A 21258-nucleotide genomic window follows, 5' to 3' on the forward strand; every position below is an offset into this window, starting at 1 on the left:
TACGAAGGAAACCCCCTCGACAAGCCCTGCAACGGGCTTTATCTGAAAAAATACTATGCATGATTTCGTGCATCTAGTATGTACATACGTGTGTTTTACAAGTGTGTTGTTTGTGCATGACTTTGCTTTTTGCTTTGGTGTGAAGGCGTGTTCGCCTTTTATTATGTTTTCTGCTTCTTGTGCAGATGTCTAGTGCACCCTATCTTGGTTTCGCTGATGGCGCCTGCCGTAGCACTTGCAATTTGTCTTCTGCGGCGTGGGTGATCTACGATCCTCACGAAGAATTGATAGACCTTCAAGGTGTCTGCCTGGGTCATACCACTAACAACGTTGCCGAATACAGCGCTGTAATTGAATTACTAGCCGAAGCAGTTGACCTCGGCATCCGAGAATTGGTGGTGAATCTGGACTCTCAGCTGGTCGTCCATCAACTTAACGGGCGATATTCCGTCAGAGACCAACGCATACTAAGGTTGTATCTACGTGTAAGATTGTTAGAACGGAATTTTGATTACATTACATATCAACACATTCCGAGATGATTAAATACGTTGACTGATGCACTGGCAAACCGTGTGTTAGATAAACATTTGCATAATAGATAAACATCATACAAGAAGATATAGACAACATAATAAGACCATAGAATAAGCATATGTAAATAAATTTTTCCAAGCATAGTTTGCATGTGTGCCTGCATATGTGTTTTTAAGCTTGCATAAAAAATTAAAATACATGGGTCGTGTGTTGTGCAACTAATACATTAGATCACAATTGTATTAGACATTTACATAACATATAAAAACATCATCATATGTGGAACGATCCATTCAAAAAACAGCATATATATATATATATATATATATATATATATATATATATATATATATATATATATATCGTGTGGCGCACTGAGGCACTCAAAAATAAGTGTATGTGTCAAAAATAGAGTCAGTATCCTCAATACATCCGAGACATATGTCTCTCAAAAACATCAGTGGAAGTAAAACCTAGGCGATTACTGTGCTGGGTTATGCTCTCTATAGCACACGCATGCTTGTGCCACTCGCCTCAAAAGGCGGTGCATCCTGGGTGCCACCCCCACTGTGTGGATCTGATGCTCTATAGGGACCTCCTCGACCCCCTGGTAATCCGGCACCCCCTCCAGCAAGCCCTCGAGGTTGCGAGCTACCGTCTCCGATGTGTCCACTCCTGGAGGAACTAGGGCCAGAGCTCCTGCGCCTTGTCCCTCTCTCCGTGCCTCCGGAGCTAGACCAAGAGGTCTCGTAGGTCCCACATCTGCATATCATAACATTTATCAGGACATGTACATGAAAAACTTAAAAAACATTACAAAATGAAAATTGAATCAAGTGTCTTACCTCCATCGTCCCACTGCTCGCCCGCTGGCAGGGGCATGTCGGGATCGCCACGGAAATCCATACCGGCATATGGCCAGTCTTCGACGAAGATGACTTGACGATCAAGCCACTCTCGGAAATAAACGCCCCAGGCCACTGAACGGCCGCCACCTCCACGCGGCATGACCCGTGCCCATCGGCTGGCCCTCGTCTCCCGCGGACCTCTCGGCGGATCCACAACCATGGTCTGCAGCTGTATGGCTGGCACCCGCTCCAGAATGAGTGGAAGTAAGAGCGACCTGTAACCGAACTGTTTCGACTCCCCGCGTCGACAGTTGCTAAGTTGCCTCTTCATGCTGTTTGTCACCGCTGCCGCCCAATTGAACACAGTGGGCTGAAGGCACTCGAGAGCTAGCAACAAATGGGTCTTCGAGGCCTCATGGTTGGCCAAGCTCCCCGCTGCCCGGGTTACCATAAAGAGTATGGTACGAAGGACCATGTCATCCACCGTTGGGATTGCCAACTTTCCACTCTGTGATTTAGCTGCCCGTGGACACACTCGAGCCATGAGCTGGTTGAGAGTCTCGCCGCTGGGCCGTTGCCCATCCAAGATAGGCATCGCGCCCCGGCATGACAACCCAGTCAAAAAATAAATGTCCATGTGATCAAACTCAACGTCGCGGCCTCGAATGGTAAATTTGCCATCTACTGGGTTCCATGCCCTGATCAGGAACTCGAGCAGGTCAGGTTGAGCTCTCAGACGTGGAGTGAGAAAGAATTTCATGAAACCACACGCCCGCATTGCATTTCGGCAATCCGCATTGGCAAAAGCGGCTACATCTTCGACATCGTGGGCCCTCTCTTGCCACACAAAGGCCATTGTGTCCTGCATGAGCATTAAAAAACATTAGGATGCTGACTAATAAGATTTTTACGTTCAAAACTTAAAAAATAAAATTTTACAGCGTCAACGCGACTGTTTTTAAAACAGTCACGCTGACCGTGGCAGCCCTTTGTTTTTTCTTTGGGTCAGCGCGGAAGAACACTGGTTTTCCGCGCTGACCGGGAAGGTGGTATGTGTATTTTTAATTCGATCAGCGCGGACCCGCGCGGATGATCCGCGCTGACCGAGAGCGCACCAACGCTCAAAGAATTTGCCCAAATGGCCAAATCCCACCATTAAAATGCTCAAAGAGGGACTCAAAATGGAGCGCAGGACAAGGGGAACCTACCTGGAGCAAGCTGTTCAATGAATGGTGTCCGCACGGGGAAGAATTCGCTCCGTCAACTTCGCAGCATCACAATGTTCTCCAAGGCTCAATATGGTAACAATGGTAAAAATGACTTTTACCCTTCTATTTATAGTAAAAATGGCTTAATTAACTATGAATTCTTACAAATGTGGTTTTTTGTCATGCTTTTACCATGGATTTAGCACTTCTGTCATATATTCTACCTTTATGCATGTTTTAATATGTTTTTAAACGTATCGAACAGATTTACGTGGGTAGTTTTATTGTGCAGGTTCTCGAAGACGGTGGAGTCATAATGGTCCTAAATACACTTGGTCCCAAAATGTCGTCTTTAAGCTCTTTTCCGACATGAAACAAGAAAAGATGGCCGAGCTTCCTTTCAGCTCATCAAAAGGAACGAGAGGTGGTCGTTTTAACGCTCTTTTTCCGACCGTTTAACTTAAAAAGATTGTCGGGTGTTTGTCATTTCGCACTCGTTATTGGCTCTAAAACGACGTGCTTTTGACCGCTTTTTTACTTTTTCGGGTCGAAGCTACTATTTACGAAAAGTACTCCTCGATCATTTTGGTCGGGCGGTTCTTTCGAGTATTGTTTTATACTTTTTCGGGCTTGAGAGACACAACTTTACAAAAAAGGACCCCCCCCCCCCCTGGAGTTTTCTTTTTCGCTGTCTTTTCAGACTCTCTAAACAGGAAAAGACGCCGAGCTCCTCCTTTGTCAGGCTCGTTAAAACTTAATGACATCGGACATCGTCGAAATGACACCTCTTCAAGCATATGCTATCCCCGTCAAGCTTGTCATCCAAAAATAATCGGGGTACCTGCCAGAAATGGTGGGGAAAATGGAATGGTAATCGTAGTTGTGTCGGTAGTATGTCGCTCTTGAACATGGCACTCCTCTGCTTCGTGTCTGGGTGGGACCATCTCATCTTGTTTTTTCACTGGCCTCTGTGGGTTTGGGTTATCCTATTTGACCTCTCATCTGCTCATTTGCCTTGTCACCATGACCTCTCCTCATTTGATGTCAAATACTGCCAAGTCCGCCGTTGTGCCGCCGATATGTTCAAGAGAAGTTGACCTCTGCAGAGTTACAATCTATCCCTGACGCCTCGCATACTTCTGATTCATCACAACAATCTTCCTTTGTCTCGTGTCGATGATGTGGGAAATATTATGGCCCACCTTCGATCAAGGTTGCCTCCTGTCGACTTCAGCTCATTATCCAGGATGGTGACTTAGAGACCCCTTCCAGGTGCCTTAGAGCCTGCATGCCTCAATGGCAGGTTCTTCGTATTCGACGTGAGGTTTTCATCATTGGCCTCCGATCGAATAATTCCGCGGGTGTTCGACGCCAGCTCATTGATTCGCATGCCGTGGATTGTACCTATAGTACCTTGAGGACCATTGTCATTATTGGTGGCCCCTCTCGCGTCTGTTAACAGTTTTCCTCATTGACTGGTATTCAGACGATGTTCATGCATGTTCGACTTCAACTCATGTATTCACATGCTTGAACCTGTACTTTGTTCGGATTGGGATGGAGCGCAAGACCCTGGTTCTAGTCTGTTGTGAGCCAGGCTACGATTTTTGTGGATTGATATTACATGACTCGTTGATGGATGGCTGCGACCATACCTGAGTCTTTTAGGATGGCTGCGACCATACCTTGTTATCGTCATGGTCTCTTCAACTGGGTGGCTGCATCCATACCACAGACCTTTCTTCATATGTCTTTTGGATGGGTGCGCCCATGCCTAGACTACATGTAATCAAGCTATCAATTGTACATACGTGCAGGTCCTTCCTGGTGGTGTTCCAGTTCGGCAGTTTTGTAAAGCATTTCACCCCTCCCAACCTCTCGGGCTTCATGCTTTAGGGGGCATCTGTTACACAGCGATTTGTCACTGTCATCCAATCAGTATCTCTACTGTGTCATGAAATCACATTCATCATACTCATGCTCTCTGAATTGGCCAAATGGCCCTCTTTTCCAAAGTTTACTGCATCAGCGCGTCTGTTATTAAAATATCCACGCTGACTGGCGGCTCATAGTGTAATCAGTGCGCTGCCAGCACGGAAGAACACAACTTTTCCGCGCTGGTCGCATTTCATGAGTCAGCGCCCCTTGCCTTTGTATTGAGTCTCGCTGACATGGCCTTCTCAGTTATTAGGGTGCGCCGTCAGCGCGCCAGTCCCTTTATAATCCGCGCTGATCCTGTTTGGGCAAATTTGTTCTAACAGCCAACCTTCCAGATGACTCCAGACCTGGTTGTTGGCCTTGTGAATGTCGCCCTCCCTTCTATGGCATGTCTGTTCATCATATGGGCCACCTTTCTTGGAGATAAGCTTATCCTTCCACCCTCCATGGAGACTCCTTCTCCTATATAAGCCTCCACCATTACCATGAGCAGCTAGTTTTTGACAACGAGGAATTCATAGTGTTTTTGTGTGCTGCTGCTAGTAGGTAGTTGGTGTGATAAAGTGTGGATTGCTAGAGAGCTAGAGAAAGGTTGTGAAGTCTTAGAGTTTTGTGTGAGAGAGAGTTGCTTGACTTGGGAGATCCACTTCTATGGGTGAATGCTTATGAGACTTGCTGGCTGGACCCTCTTGAGAAGAACTCAGCGTCAGAACATTGGTTGTATCTTTCTCTGATTATTGATTAATAATAGATGACTACTGTTATGGTTCCATTCTCATTTGTCTATGCAATGGTTAAATGTGAATTACATCCTTTCTGACTGATGTATAATTGCCTTTATTAGATTTCACGCTTGTGTTTGTCTTTCTCTTCGCGTGTGCAGGTATCTATTCATGGAGATCGTGGAAGATTGTGACCGGCCAGGGCAAAGGAGCGAGAGCGGCATTTCTCCATCAAACAATAGCGTTGGAATCCAAGTAGGTGTTCATTGCCTCTCTTTTAATTGCAATTAGGAACTTGCACAGTAGCATTGATTGATTGTTGCTAGACCCATTCTGGGCTAGTAGGGATCGCCTCTATCCGTAGAGGGAATTTACCTCTCCAACAGCTAGCTTGTAGGCTACTTCTCTGACGTGCTGAAGTATTTAATACAGTCCATAGAATTTTGGAGATAATTTCTGACAACCCTTGTCTTTGAGTGATGTTTTCTTATATGGTTGTAGCCTTAAGAATACCTGATCCCCTTCTTGAAATTTGCGCTCTGAACGATGTTGGTCTGCCTATTGCTTCATGCAATTTTGAGTTTGATGGAGATTATCTTTGAGGTGGGTCAGCATGGTTGCATGGTTATGTAGGAGTTGATCCACTGCTTGTACCTTTGAGCATCCCTGGATATAAGAAGTAGGTGAAGGAGGGAGTTGACCATAAATGGCTTCATATGGAGTCATTTTGGTGGTGGCATGATAGTTAGTATTATACCACCATTCGGCTAGAGGTAACCACTGTACCCATAGATGTTGCTTTTCTGAAGTGAAACACCTGAGGTAGGTCTCCAGAAATTTGTTGACTGCTTCAGTTTGAGCATAAGTTTTGGGATGATAGGAAGTACTAAGTTGTAGTTGGGTACCTTGTAGCCTGAAGAGTTCCTGCCAAAAGTTACTGGTGAAGATCGAGTCACGATCAGATACAATGGAAGTGGGCATGCCATGCAATTTGAAGATCTGGTCCATGAAAGATTGAGCCACCAAAGATGGTGTAAAAGGGTGGGGTAGGGTGCAAAAATGAGCATACTTAGAAAGTCTATCCACAACCACCATGATGACTGACTTATTGCCTGACTTCAGAAGACCAGTAATGAAATCCATAGAAACCTCCGTCTAGATTGAGGCAGGGTTGGGCAATGGCTGTAATGTGCCTGGACATTTGATTATTTCTCCTTTGTGGCACTGACACACATCACACTCAGCTACAAAAGTAAGAATTTCCTTTTTCATGCCTGTCTAAAAGAATAAACATCGAGTGCGATCATAAGTCTTCTGAAAGCCTGAATGGCCTATAGTGGGAGATGAGTGCAACTCTGCCAAAATGTGACTTTTGAGGGTGGATGTTGGTGATATCACTACTTTGTCCTTGTAGTGAAGAATCTCATCCTGCCAAGAGTAGCCCGCTGTGGAATTTGGATCCGCCTGCAATTTATTAATGAGTTGGGAGAACGAAGGATGTGAAAACCATTCCTTGCGAGCCTCTTCAATCCACTTTGGAATGGGAAGAGATATTTCTTGCAGGGTGCTTTCCTCCTCAAATTGACATGATAAAGCATCTACTATGACATTTTCATGCCCTTTCTTGTAAATTATCTCATAATCATATCCCAACATTTTGGCTAGCCATTTATTTTGTTGTGGCAAGGATAGGTGTTGCTCCAAAAAATATTTAAGGCTTTGATGGTCTGTGCAGATGATGAGCCTCATAAATGGGTAGTTATATGGGCTCATTTTACCTCCTAATCTAGTCAAATCAACCATTATCCTAGGTTATTGTATGATTTTCTTATTATATTTATGCTTATAGGGTGAGTTGAGTTAGATATTATGCCATGTGGTCTAGCATGTATTTAACGCAGATTATTGATGGATTTCAAGGTCAAAGTCAAGGATTTAATGGCCAAAATGCAGCAATAACTTGAAGTAGACAGAAGAGAGGACTTATATGATGGAATCCCCCTCATTTATTGCTCCTCACTTCGAATTCCCCTTCATTCGCTTAGAGTACAAGCAGCCGAATCATGCACTAGAAGGCAGCCAATCAAGTGGAAGATGATTGAGAGTTATCTCGAGTTTTGGGAGCCAAGCCTCCCTAATTTTAATGAATCTATTGGTAGCTTCAGATGTATAAGTAGAAAGGCCTAGGGCCTCACTAGGGTCGGATTTTTTTTTCTTATGTAAACTCTGCTCAAATTTCTAGCTTACTATTTTTTGACAGTTTTATGTAATCTTGCTATTTTTTGATAATGAAGATGGAATCCTTTTTGAGCTAGCACTGAGTTACCTAAGAGGGCTGAAGCTCTTGGGTTAGGGTCCAATCCAGTTATCCAAGCTCTCTTTACTTGTATTTGTATGCTTTACTTTATTTTGTAGATTAATTTGTTGTTAGATGTATTTCTTTTATGGTTAAGAATAGGTTGTTTTTGATGATTTAGTAGTTTGCTTCCATTTGTGATTTCTGTAGCAGGTTAAACAGTGATCAGAGAAGATTCAAAAGGCTAGCAACAGTGCCTTGGCCTCTCTTCTCCCCTCTAGCACCATGCTTTGAGGCAAAGACTCTCTTGCTGCCCCAAAAACACAGATTTTCCTCATTCCTAGGACTTCTAGTGTTTGCAGCTCTTTAGTAGGTTGATAGTCCAGTTTTTCTTTGCTTTAGATCTTCTTTATCATGTCCACTTCCTGATTTGAAATAGTCCTTTTTCATTCTTTCCTTTCCTACAACATTTCTCAGCATTTCCTTTCATACATCATAGTTTAGGCCATCTTAATGCAAAACTTTGTTTTTCGTAGATGCACTCATTTCATTGGTTGCTTGATTTTCTTGGTTGACTGTCAGTTTCTATGCAGTAGATCTCTTCCAGTAGTAAGCCATCTTACCAGAAATCACACCCTCCATCTGATCCATGCCCTATAGGTCTCCTAAACCTCACCTCAATTCTGCCCTAGTTTCCTTCATTTTTCATAGAACTTCTTCCTCTCTCCTTGAGAAAACCCAATCATCTTTCTCTCTCCTGGTGACTCATGGTAAACCTTAGGCACCCTAACACCTCATTCCAACCTTCATCCACCTTTTCCACCCACTCTCACATTCTCAAAATAGTGAAAATTGCTTGCGGCCTCCTCCTATAGGCATACTATAGTTTCCCTATTTTCCTCCTGTAGTTTTCCTGTGTCCTCCTGTAGGTTTTCTTGTAGGCTTTCTTTTGAATTACGAGTGTGGGAAAATCCTCTAGAAGGCCACCTAAGACCTCCTAGTACCCATCCGCACCATCCTACATCCTTCTAAGCTCCAAAACCGCCCTCTAACGCCACCTATTCGCTGCCACACTCACACACAATAAATTAGATGCATGTTGAATTCACATAAAAACACATAAAAATCCAAAAATATGTTTTTTTCTTATTTACTTCCAGAAATAGCATGGTTAGATGTTGTTTACTTCCTTGAGTAGGTAATGGTATTTCTTTCATGGTTTTCATAGTGTTTTTGGCAAAAGTAGAATTAGCTCGTTAATTAGGGTTTACTAGGTTTTGCTTTACATTCCAGTCTTTCTCGTTTCTGCAGTTAGAATAGCATCTGTAGAGTAATATTTCTTTCCTTTCATCACACATAGAGCTTCTTCTGAAATCTATAGAAGTTGGATTGAGCTCCTAGTGATCTTGTTTCGGCTGACCAAGTGACAACCTGCAGCGAGAACTAGTACTTGTGCATATAGCACCGACGCTTCCAAGTTTGTTACAAACTGTCGGGTTGATAAAAGTAAAGTTGGCAGCCCAGGAGTTGTAGCATTCTTGCTGCAATCCTGGCACTCACCACTTTTTGGCGCCATTGTTAGGGAAGCATCAGAGTATTCTGTGATTACTGCTTTCTTCTATTTCCTATTGCAACATTCTGCTAATAGTTTATTTCGGAAAAAGTAGACTAGTTATTTCTTTTCTTTCAGTTCTACATTTCCTTGCTTTCCTTTTCAATTTTGCAAATTTCCATTCAGCAAGTTCATTTCATCCAGTTTCAATTTGTTCTGTTCAATTGCAATTTCAGTTTCTGTAGGTACTTTCATTGTGGAGAAAAAGAAACAAAAACCAACCAAAAAGATTTCCTTTCATGCCTCGTAGGAATAGAGATAACTCAGGAAAATTTTTGCCCAACACCCCCACTGCTTCACACAACCAACCTTCTCTCTTCTTCAGTGGCTGGAATCAAGAAGAACCCTTAGGTGAACAACCAGACATATTTGAAGAACCTATAGGGGAAGAAGAAGAAGAAACCATTCCTCTGGAGCCAATGGCTAAAAACAAAAAAGTTAGGGGAAATGGAGAGAAAATAGAGGGTACCTTCCCCATTTGAGAGACCAATGGGGACACCAAAATTAAGAATATATGTCCTTCAATCCTACCTCACTTCCATGGTCTGACTACAGAAGATCCTGGCACCTTCTTATTCGAGTTTGCTGTCATCTGTCGAACTTATGACTATGCAGAAGACGAGCAAAAGTTGAAACTGTTCCCTTCTACTCTCAAGGACACAGTACTGCGCTGGTTCATGGGATTACCTGGCAATGGAATCACAACTTGGGCTCAGATGCAGAAAGCCTTTAACAAAAAGTATCGAGACTATTGTAGGTCAAAAGATACTAAAGAAGAAATCTTCTGAATGACCCTAGGAAGTGATAAGTCCCTAGAAGACTACGAAGAGAGGTTCTAGCTCAGTTACAAAAGGGCTGGGTGTACACTTGACCCTGAGTCTCTAAAGTTGGTCCTGCTCAGGGGAATCCAGGAAGACATTTTAGACGCCCTCCATCTACTGGCCGGGGGAGACATCTACCAACTATCCTATGAGGACATAAACACTGTTTTTAGAAACCATGCTAGAGCAGCTAGAAAGAAAGGTAGGTGGAGTCAACCCATAGCTAGTACCTCTTCTTCCAATTCATCCATTAAAGGTGAAATTGAAAACATGCTGGAAGACTTCAAGAGTGAGATGCTGTAGACTCTTGTCATGCAAATGGATACCTTACATATCAAAAGAAAATAAGAGGAAGTAGAGAGGGCTTTGGCTATTGTTTGCCCTAGATGCACCAAGAGGCATTCTAGGAATGAATGCCCATTGAACTCTATAGAGGTTTGTTTTGTCTGTGAAGAAAATCATTCTATAGATAAGTGCCCTTCCTTTCCTAGACTTAAATTTGTATACCAAGGGGCTGAAGGAGTCACTGAACAGATCTATTACATAAACCAAAGGAGGCTGCATGGACCTAGACCATACCACCAGGGGATGCAAGGGACATCTCAGGCATACTGCAACCCCAACCAAGTCCCCTCCATACCTTCTTGGGGCCCCCCTGATCATCCTTCCTGGTCCATGCCTCTTCCTTGGTCCTTCACATATGATATCATGCCCAACCAGCCACCCATTCATTTCAATCCTATAATCAGCTGCAACCTCAGTGGAATGAATCTCATCAGGGGTGGAGGCCCCAATACAACTCTCTTCCGACTCTTCTGCCTCCACCACTTTCCCAACCACAACCGTTACTTTCTGCTCCACCAAGGCAACCCCAAATGCCTACCCAGCCAAATCCAAACCCGAATAATAGACAAACTCAACAAGTGTATAGTAGGGAACCATCATGCCCAACTCATGCTGTGGAAATTCAAGAAATTAACTTGCAATCTGGGAAAGTTCTCCCAGATAGCTAGCCTCTACCCAGGGAGGTTGAGGAAGATAAATAGGAAAGCAAACCTAAAGCAAATCCACCCTTTCTTGAGAGACTATCCATGACAATCTAGCCTACCCCAGAAGAGATTGAACTCTTGGGAGAATTGAAACACTTATGTGTGAAGATACCACTTCTCCAAGCCATAAAAGATGTGCCTATCTACAATAGGTTGATCAAAGAGAAGTGCTTTAGGCATCTAGAAAGGCACAAGATAGATGCCCCAACCATCAATGTCATAGGACAACTATCTAACCTGATGTTGGGGTGGATAATATGTCCAAAATATCTAGATCCTGGAAGCCCAGTAGTTGATGTCCACATCAATGGCACGATGGTCCCACATACCTTGATCGATCTGGGAGCTGCCATTAATGTGATGAAAAAGGACACAATGCTCAAACTTAACCTCCAAGGCTCCTTAAGGAAGACCACGACAGTGTTGCAGCTAGCAGACCGCTCCATAGTGACCCCTGAGGGGATTGTGGAAGATGTGATGGTCTCCATTGATTCTTGGGAGTACCCTACTAATTTCTTAGTTCTCCATCCAAAGGCAAAGCTCACTGGGTATCCTCTCATTCTGGGAAGACCTTGGTTGGCTACAGCCGATGCCTACATCAGCTGCCGAGCTGGGAACATGACCATAAAGAATGGGCACATGTCCAAGCAATTAACCCTATATCCTCCTACCCAACCCTTGCTAGAACATGATCTACCTCTCTGGTTGGAGGAGGAGGATGAGGATGAAGTTTATTCTACACCACTTTGTACATTAGAAATCGATATGGGGGGGAAACCACAAGATGAGGATGATATGATTGGAAATTTGATTCAGAATCCACCTCCCAGTGTATCACCAATAGAAGACATAGTTAGAGAAACCTGAAACAACCCCTTAGATGATCTCTGTGTGGCCGACCCTACTTCTCTCCGTGTTAAAAATATAGAGTTTGGCCGAGGAAGAACATTGAAAATCAATCCATCCCTATCTACTTCTTAGGAGAAGGAGCTATGCAGCATACTGAGAAAACATCTAGATTCCTTCGCCTGGAGTTATAAGGAGATGAAGGGAGTGCACCCTTCAGTATGTACTCATCATATATACATCAAGGAAGACTGCAAGCCAGTTAGGCAGCCTCAAAGGAGGATGAACCCAGCACTTAAAGATATTGTTAAGGAAGAACCGCAGTAATTGCTTGATGCAGGATTCATCTATCCCATCTCTGACAGTGAATGGGTCTCTCCTTTGGTGCTAGTGCCAAAGAAAAATGGTAAGTGGAGAATCTGTGTCGACTATCGGGAATTGAACAAAGCCACTAAAAAGGACTATTTTCCTTTACCTTTCATAGATCAAGTGTTAGATGGTCTGGCAGGGTACAATCAGATTCAAATCAACCCGAAAGACCAAGATAAGACCACTTTCACTTGTCCTTGGGGTACCTTTGCATACCAGGTCCTTCCTTTTGGTTTGTGCAATGCTCCAGCTACTTTCCAAAGAGCGGTATTGAGTATATTTTCTGAACTATTTCATGATGCAGTAGAAATATACATGGATGATTTTACTCCTTATGGCTTTGACTTTCAGGAAGCTTTATCTAACCTAGGAAAAGTTCTAGATAAGTGTATTGAGATGAACTTGTCCCTTAGTCTAGAAAAATGTGAATTTTTGATGACTGAAGGGACCGTGCTAGGTCATGCAATATCTCAACAAGGACTGCAGGTGGAACCCAGCAAAATTGCCATCATTCAAAGGGTCTCACCTCCTCAAAAGGTGAGAGATGTCAGAAGTTTCCTAGGCTTAGCTAGATATTACAGGAGAGTCAATAAAGACTTCAACAAGATATCCTCTCCTTTGTTTGGCCTCCTAGGCAAAGATGTTGAGTTCATATGGTCGGAAAGCTGTCAAGAAGCCCTAGATACCCTGAAGAGCAAGTTAGTGATTGCCCCAATTATCAGAGGCCCAAACTGGGCCATACCCTTTCACATTCACAAATATGCCTCGAAAAAAGATAGGAGTAGCATTAGGACAAGTTGATGAAAGTTTACCTTATGCCATATACTTTATAAGCAAATACTTGTCAAAGGCAGAATTAAACTATACCATGACCGAGAAGGAACTCCTAGCTGTCGTGCATTCCCTAAACAAATTCAGACACTATATCACAGGCTATCAAACCTTTGTGCACACTAATCATGCTACATTTAGATATTTAATGAACAAACCAGATGTAAATGCTCGTATTATTAGATGGTTGCTTTTACTGCAGCAGTTTGATTTGACAATTATTGATAAGCCTGGTAAAGAGAATGTTGTTGTTGACTTTTTGTCTAGATTAAATTTGCCTACAGGTGAAGAAGGAATGGTGGATGACCAAATGCCAGATGAACACCTATTTTCTATATCAATACTCTCTCCATGGTTTGCTAATATAGCAAACAACTTGGTTTCAGCACAGTTCCCACCACACCTATCCTCAAGAGAGAAGAGCAAGATAGTAAGGAAAAGCACCCCTTTCACCTAGATTGGAGGAAATCTCTTCAAACTTGGCCCAGATTAGATCTTGAGAAGATGTGTCAGGGAGGAAGAAGCCTTTGACATTCTCCTGACCTATCATGATGGGCCTTGTGGAGGTCATTTTGCAGCAAAAAGAACCGCCTTCAAGATATTACAAGCATGCTACTACTAGCCCACTCTTCATCAGGATGTGAGGAGATACACGAGCCAGTGTGATCAGTGTTAGAGGATGGGGAAACCCACTCCAAAGGATGAAATGTCCATGCAACCTCAAGTGACCTTTGAGCCATTTGAGAAGTGGGGCATGGACTTTTTGGGGCCTATCAACCCCCCTTCAAAGTAGAAGCAGTACATCATTGTGTGCACCGACTACTTGACAAAGTGGGCGTAGACAAAAGCAATCAAAGCAGCAACAGAGTAAAAAGTAGCTGATTTTTTGAGGGAAAACATATTCTACAAGTTTGGGTATCCGAGAGAGTTGGTCACAGACCAAGGCAGCCAGTTCACTTCCAACCTGATTGAAGACCTGCTCACACATCATAAGATCAAGCATAGGACTTCCACCCTTACCATCCATAAGCCAATGGGAAAGTGGAGGCCACTAACAGAGCATTGGAAGGGATCCTAACCAAGGTAGTGAGCAGCAACAGAAAAGACTAGGCAGACAGATTAGTTGAGGCCACCTGGGCCTACAACACAACATGGAAGACCACCATCGAGTTCACACCCTATGAACTGGTTTATGGGAAGAAGGCTTTGTTGTCAATAGAGTTTGAACTCAATACCCTAAGGATGGTAGCTCAGCTGGACCTAGACCTCAGCCATGCATAGAAAGAGAGATTACTTCAGCTCAATGGATTGGATGAATATAGATTGCAAGCCCTTCTCCATACAGAGGTAGTCCAGCTTCAGAGAAAGATATGGCATGACAAAAATATCAGGGAGAAGCAATTCCAAGAGGGAGAATGGGCACTACTCTATGATTCAAGATACAAGGATTTCAAAGGCAAGCTAAGGACAAGATAGTTGGGACCCTACACTGTGGAGGAATGTAATGACAATGGTTAAGTTCTGATTAGAACCATTAGTGATGAAGCCATCCCCATGCTTGTCAATGGACATCGGTTGAAAGTCTACATGAAACCCCTCTCCAAGTGAGAGTTTATTGAAGATTTGAATAAAACAATGATGGTAGTGGAGCACGTCTTAGCTTCCACTTCACCCACTCACTGAAGAAAAAAGAGAAAGAAATAAGGACTCAAGTGAAAACCTCCATGAGGCGCTTGAGTCCCATGATTGGTTTGAAAACCTCTTCCGAGGCAGCCCAGTGATGTCAAAAAAGAAAAAAGGGAAAATAATAAGATCCCTGGGTGAAAACCTCCCTTGGAGGCGCCTAATGAGGCGCCCTAATTGTTTTTTTTTTTTAAAGAGAGAAGAAAAAAATAATTTTTTATTGCATTACAGGTTTGTAGGAGGACTACAGGGAGCAAGAGAAGGTGCCAAGGGGACCCTGACATTCACACCAACATCCATCTCATCTTCTCCACACGTTCCTCCATCATTTTTGGTATCTCTTTCACCCCACTATACCTCTTCTTCCAAAACTGTGTTTTTTACAGGAGGCTCTATGTTTTCTACAGGAGGCTCTCGTAGGAATTACAGAGAGCCAAAAATGTCTACAGAAGGTAGTTTGAGGGACAAGAACAACTTCATGAGGAACCTATGATCCCTCTTACCATCTTCAAGCCTCCTTGCCATCATTTCCAAACCTGCATCAAACTCCAAGCATCATTATTTTTTCCCTGTCCAAAAAAAAAAAACACCAAAAAACAATTTTTCAGTTTTGAAAAAAAAGCAAAAATAAAAAGAGGAAAAGGCACCATTAACCTTACCTGAAGCTTACCTACTATCCCTCCATCATTCATCTCCACCTCTGGCATCATTTTCGAGCTCCAAGCATAGGGAAATAACTAAAGTTTCAAGGGGAGAAGCAGCTACTGGAGCTCCTATAGGAATTCCTATAGCAGCTGATCCCTTAGAAGTCCAGCACCAGCAGCAAGGTACAACAAATCTGAAGGTTGAAAAGGCACATGCAGCCCAAATCTAGCAAAAGAAGAAGCTGCAAAGATACACAACAACATATCAGTAAGCAGAGACATCATGCATGAAGGAAAATGAAGGCATGCAACAACACCTCACAGTCGATGGCAGCAAATACACTTGGATCACAGGTAAGTAACTAAATCACTCCTCTATCTGCATTTGTGTAATTAGAAATTATGCGAAGGAAACGAGATGGTTGAAATCAAAAGAGGAAAAGGTGGCCAGTTAACATGGCCACCTTCATTTAGTTGACTCGACTTAACCGAGATATCACCCACACGTGCGCACAGTCAAATCAAGCAAAAGATGCCAAGGGCAGGTAGTGGGAGGAAGAGTTAACTCCGATGCAATAATGAGGGATGATTACAAGGAGGGATCATGATGACCAAGTAGGTGGGGACCAACGGTCCTAATCGGGGCAGCATACACCTTTCTAGTTCAGCACTCATAGCTGAAAATATCCAAAAAGGGTAATGAGCACTCCTCCTCGAGCATTCTCACCACCTTTTCTTTAGCTTCTCCTCGTAACTCAGCCCCACAACAGTCCTCTTGTGCCCCCACAGCCTCGTAACCACCATCATCCATCAATTTCCTCCATATTCTTGCTCTCGGCGTTTTCTACAGGAGCGCCTATAGGAAATCTACAGGAGCACCTACAGGAAATCTACAGGAGGGACAATAGGCTTCTACAGGAGGGGCAATGAGTCATTTTGAAGGGAGAAAATGTGATTTTTGGCACAAATTTTAGTCTAAAGAGGTAGGGTTCATGAATGCCCTTTGATTATATATAAAAATGTGAAAGAGTGGTCTCAAATTGAAGATAAAATGAGTCTTTAAGAGGGTAGGAGATACATAATTTTTTTATGTTTGTTTAAAAAAAAAAACACAGTCTCCTCTGTTTCTCTGTTTTCCTCAAAATTCTTTGTCTCCACCTTCATATTTGGTTTTCCAAAAGAAGTATAGGAAGTATGACAAGGGGGGTTTATGAGAAAAGATCCCACTAACTCCACTAGGCTCCATGCACATCCTCAAGTGGTGGACATATTTACAAGGGCAAACTGGATGAATTTCTTTGAGAATTTTAGAGGGTTTGATGATGAAATTGCCCATGAATTTTCTCTCTCTCTGGTCCCTCACACAAGAACTCATGCTACTGTAACCGTTAGAGGCCTCTCCATTCAAATAAACCCTGAATTCATCAGTAGGGTCACTACCCTTCCTCTTGGGCTGCCTTGGAGTAAAGATGAGAAACAAATTGGCCAGGCCGCTAAGAAGAAATTTTTCCAAGGTAATGAAACCCCTGTTGAAGACAAAAGTGGAATTAGGAGGGCTAGTATACCATATCCCTGGGATGAGGTTAGCTACCAATTAATAAAATAAATTTCTTGTGAGGGGAGGCACAACATTGTTTATGGATATCATTTCAGGATCCTCCAAGACTTAAGATATGGCATGGAAACCCCAACACATCAAAAGCTTAGTATCCCTTATTTTCTGGCCAGCATATCCATGGAAGCATTACAATGTAGAACACCAGCCAAACCTTATGGCCTCTATCTGAAGGATCAATGGCTTCAATTCCAAATAAAAACTTTGGCACAAAGAGGCATAATGCCTTTCCAAGATTACAGGCAGTTCATGGATTTGTGTGACCTAAGCACCTCTGAGGACAAAGCAAAGATGGTAGAGTTCTATCTACATAACATGGCCCTCACAGACCTAAAAGTGTGGGACCCTAATGCCAATGTTGGTCAATTTATTGGGCTTAAATTGCTGCATTAAATTATCAACCAGGGAAACTCGTAAGCTTGTAATGGTGTCAGCAATATATATGCAGGAGTAGGCAACTAAATCTATGTCTAGCTAAATTATTTACGATTCAATATAATATGCAAGGGAAGAGGCTCCTAACTAAGGAGGTCCTGGTTGTCCTTCCCTACAGTATCATAGAGAAATCATTGATTACATAAAACTAGAAACTTGAAATGAAGACAAGAGAATGAACTTTAATTGTTGTTCAGATTCAAAGAGAGAGAAAGACTAACTTAGTCTCTTGATTGTCCTCTCATGTACTAATCCAAACTAAACTAAGATTCATTCATAATCATAAGAAATGAAATAACTTGAAACATAAAAGAAAAAGAATGAATTTCAACTATCATGCAAATCAAATAGAGAGAGAGAGCCTAACTTAGACCCTTGGTTATCCTCTCATATGCTGATAAGATTCTAATTTAAAACTCATTCATCAATCACAAACAAATCCTCAAACATCAAACATCTAAGCAATTAAATGAAATATGATCTAATATGAAATAACATGTTCCTTTGATCCTTCTAGAGTGAGCTCAATTCTCCTAAGAACAAAGTGAAAAGCTATTCCATATACTACATTAAGGCAACTTATATCTAAAACTACATAATGGAAATATATGTACAACTTATTTCTAAAACTACATAATGAAAATATATGTAAAATGAAGCTTTATTCTATGCCATCATAAGTTGGATACAATGCTCCAAGAGTCCTCCTTTTGGAATGGAGGAGGTACTCCTATTTATACAATGAGATGAAATAACAAACTCATAATGATGATCCACTAATCTCTCTTTAGTTCCATACATTTCTCAACCATCTAGACACATAACCCTATCCTCCATGATTTCCTCCATGAGGTCCATGATCTTCTCCATGAGATCATGATCTTTTCCATGAGGCTTATCTTATCAAATTCGAATTTGATCATTCAAGGCCACATAAAGATGCCCTGGAAGCTTCCTTTGTACCTACACATGTCAACAAACTCATTCTAATTGTTAGGTATAAGTATAAGCATATTATTTTCTAAAGTTTAGCCATAAATCCACTTAAAAATGTTAAGAATTAATAAACTTTGGAAAAGCATAGTTATGACCCAATAATGAGGTAAATGTAATGATGTGGAGGTGGAATGGAGGTGACATGAAGGTAAAATGTGAAGATATTGGTGAATAATGGAGTGAAAATAGGGACTATTTTGAGGCCCAACATCTCCCCCAAACTCAAGGTATTGCATGTCCTCATGCAATTTATTACATTACTTTTTGAGCTTTGGCTTAAACTCTGCAGGATATCATTTACATAACTTTTGCAAAGCATTATTTTGATGAACTACAACTTGGTTGGTTCTTGTGTTTCAACCATATTGTTGCATTCAATGTATGATCTTTGCATATTGATAATGTGATTTTTATTGCACAGTATTTTTGTTGGAATGCATCATGGTTGGTTCTTGTGTAACAACCATGATTGTGTTGGCATCCAATTAACTTTTAAATACTTTTGTCAAAGCCATTTGTATGCTCATGTAATAGTGAATATATTTTGAAGGTAAGTGGGGTTGTGATATATGAATGTGAATATGAATGTGACAAAGCATGTATGTAAATGTATCTTTCCCCTTAAACGGATGGTTTGGGCAGTTATGTGAAATGGGGAAAAGAAGTGAAGTCTTTCCAAAAATTATTATTCTAACTTTTCAAGGAATTTAATGGTTAAAAGTTAGAAAATATCATACCTTAACTTACCCTTCCAAAAATAGATGAGAGTCGTGCACGTGTGGCTGCAAAAACTGTTGTTCGTAGTCTTATTTACTTGGTTGGGAAAATGGTGGAGGAATCATGCATGTTTAGCTGCCACAATTCTGCTCTGAAGCTTCTTTTTCAAGTTGTGGATGAAAGATGGATCTGTATTGTCGTATCGGCTACTGGATCCTCTGTTAGTCTGCTGAACATGGCTGAAAGTCGTATCTGCTACTGGATGATGAATCCGATGAGTCTGCTAAATATGGCTGAAAATCTATAAGGCTTGGAAGGTATATAAAATATAGAAGTTACATTTCCCTCCCAGCCTTATTGATTGACTTGTCCTCAAGTGATGACAAACTGAAAAACAATGAAAGGAAAGTGGCTTCATCTGCTACAGAATATGGGTCTTCAAGTCTTCAATGCTCGATGGCACAAATCTTACTATGTGATTAAATGTGTCGATGTCGAACATAGCAAGAAGTTATTGACTTAGTGGCCGTTAATGAATGCCCCTAGCCAACACAAGAGCTCCCACCATTGATTCCAATGGGAGTTAGGATGCTTAACACATCTTGGTAGGTACGAATAAATTTGTCGTGGTCAAGTCACCTACAAGATCCAATGAACAAGGGATATTAATGTACTCCCATTGTTCATTGGCAAGAGTACTTGCCATTAAGGCATGCAAGCCTCTAGGTGTTTTTTCAATGATGCTTAGACTCTAGGACTTTGACTCAAGAAGGGTTTTATTACGGAAATGAAGGGGAATGGTAATGACATGGAAAATGACAATAAGCTTGTAAGGAATGGATGTAAGGAAATGCATGGTGTATGAATAAGAACTCTTGCTGTGAAAAATGGATATGGGAATGTCATGCTTTATGGTTTGACAATTGGTGGAATCCAAAATCTTTTGCAAAAAGGGAGTTGCAAAGGAGTGGTTGTAGAGTTGGATTTGTCTTTAGAATTCGTCATGACTTTAGTCTTTGGAAGACCAATTGTCGTCACAATGTAATCTCCTTATGTTCACTTGATTATCCTGTAACCTGTAAAAAAAACCTGGTACAAAGAAAACATAAGTGTGCTCTAGAAGAAATGGCCAGTTCCTTCATGATTCTTACGCAAAAATTTCATACCAAATAAAACAAATTAAGGACAAACAAAGTGTTAAAATTGACTTAATCATGATATTAATATCAATCCATTTGTTTTAAAATAACCATGAAAAGTAATACTCCCTGTTTGTGTCAGCTGTCTTTTGTGCATGGCGAAAAGTTTGGAATTTGCTGTGTCCTGCGGATTAGTACGTTATAAAAGCATACAACAATATCAAATTGTCAATTCTACGCAAGTTAATGAGCCAATCCACCAAATGTTCTTTTAAATTATGCTTCCAAAAGTTCCATTATGTGTTTTCAAACCTGAGTGAATTTTGTGAAAAGTGTGTTTTTGTTTTTTTTTTTTTTTTTAATATTTGCTTTTTTTTTTTAAATTTTTTTTCTTTCATCCTGTTCTCATGATTCTCTCAATTTCCATAATTTTGTTTTATGCCAGTGCCCTTCACATGCCAATGTTTTTTTTTTTTTAAATCCTTCTAAACAACAACACAACAATTGTTAACTATTATATATATATATATATATATATATATATATATATATATATTTTTTTTTTTTTTTTTTGTTGAAACTTGATAACAAAAGATAATATATTATCATAATATATTAAGATATTAATATAAATATAATTAATACAATCATATTAATACATTATTATATTAATATAATTAATATATTAATATAATCAATATAATGAATACAATCATATTAATATATTAATATAATTAATATATTAATACAGTCATATTTATATATTAATACAAATCAAAGATTAACTAAATATATAAATCAAAACATATCAATCAATAATAAATTATAACTAAATATATACAAAAACAAATCACACAATCAAAACAAATCAATATTAAAAAGAATGATAACTAATAACTAATAATATACAAATACAAATCTAAGGAAATCGAATTATTAAATGAAAATATAT

At 41.0% G+C, this 21258-nt stretch overlaps 1 pseudogene; it reads right to left on the minus strand.

Annotated features, from left to right (window-relative positions):
* Positions 1 to 2104: 2104 nt before the first annotated feature.
* The window catches only part of LOC149156744 (putative E3 ubiquitin-protein ligase EDA40), a 131387-nt pseudogene continuing 112233 nt past the window's right edge, over positions 2105 to 21258 (minus strand).

Source organism: Pinus tabuliformis, chromosome 9 (genome assembly GCF_031772625.1).
Source record: "Pinus tabuliformis cultivar Carrire ecotype Pingquan chromosome 9, CPIR1, whole genome shotgun sequence".
Taxonomy (NCBI): Eukaryota; Viridiplantae; Streptophyta; class Pinopsida; order Pinales; family Pinaceae; genus Pinus; species Pinus tabuliformis.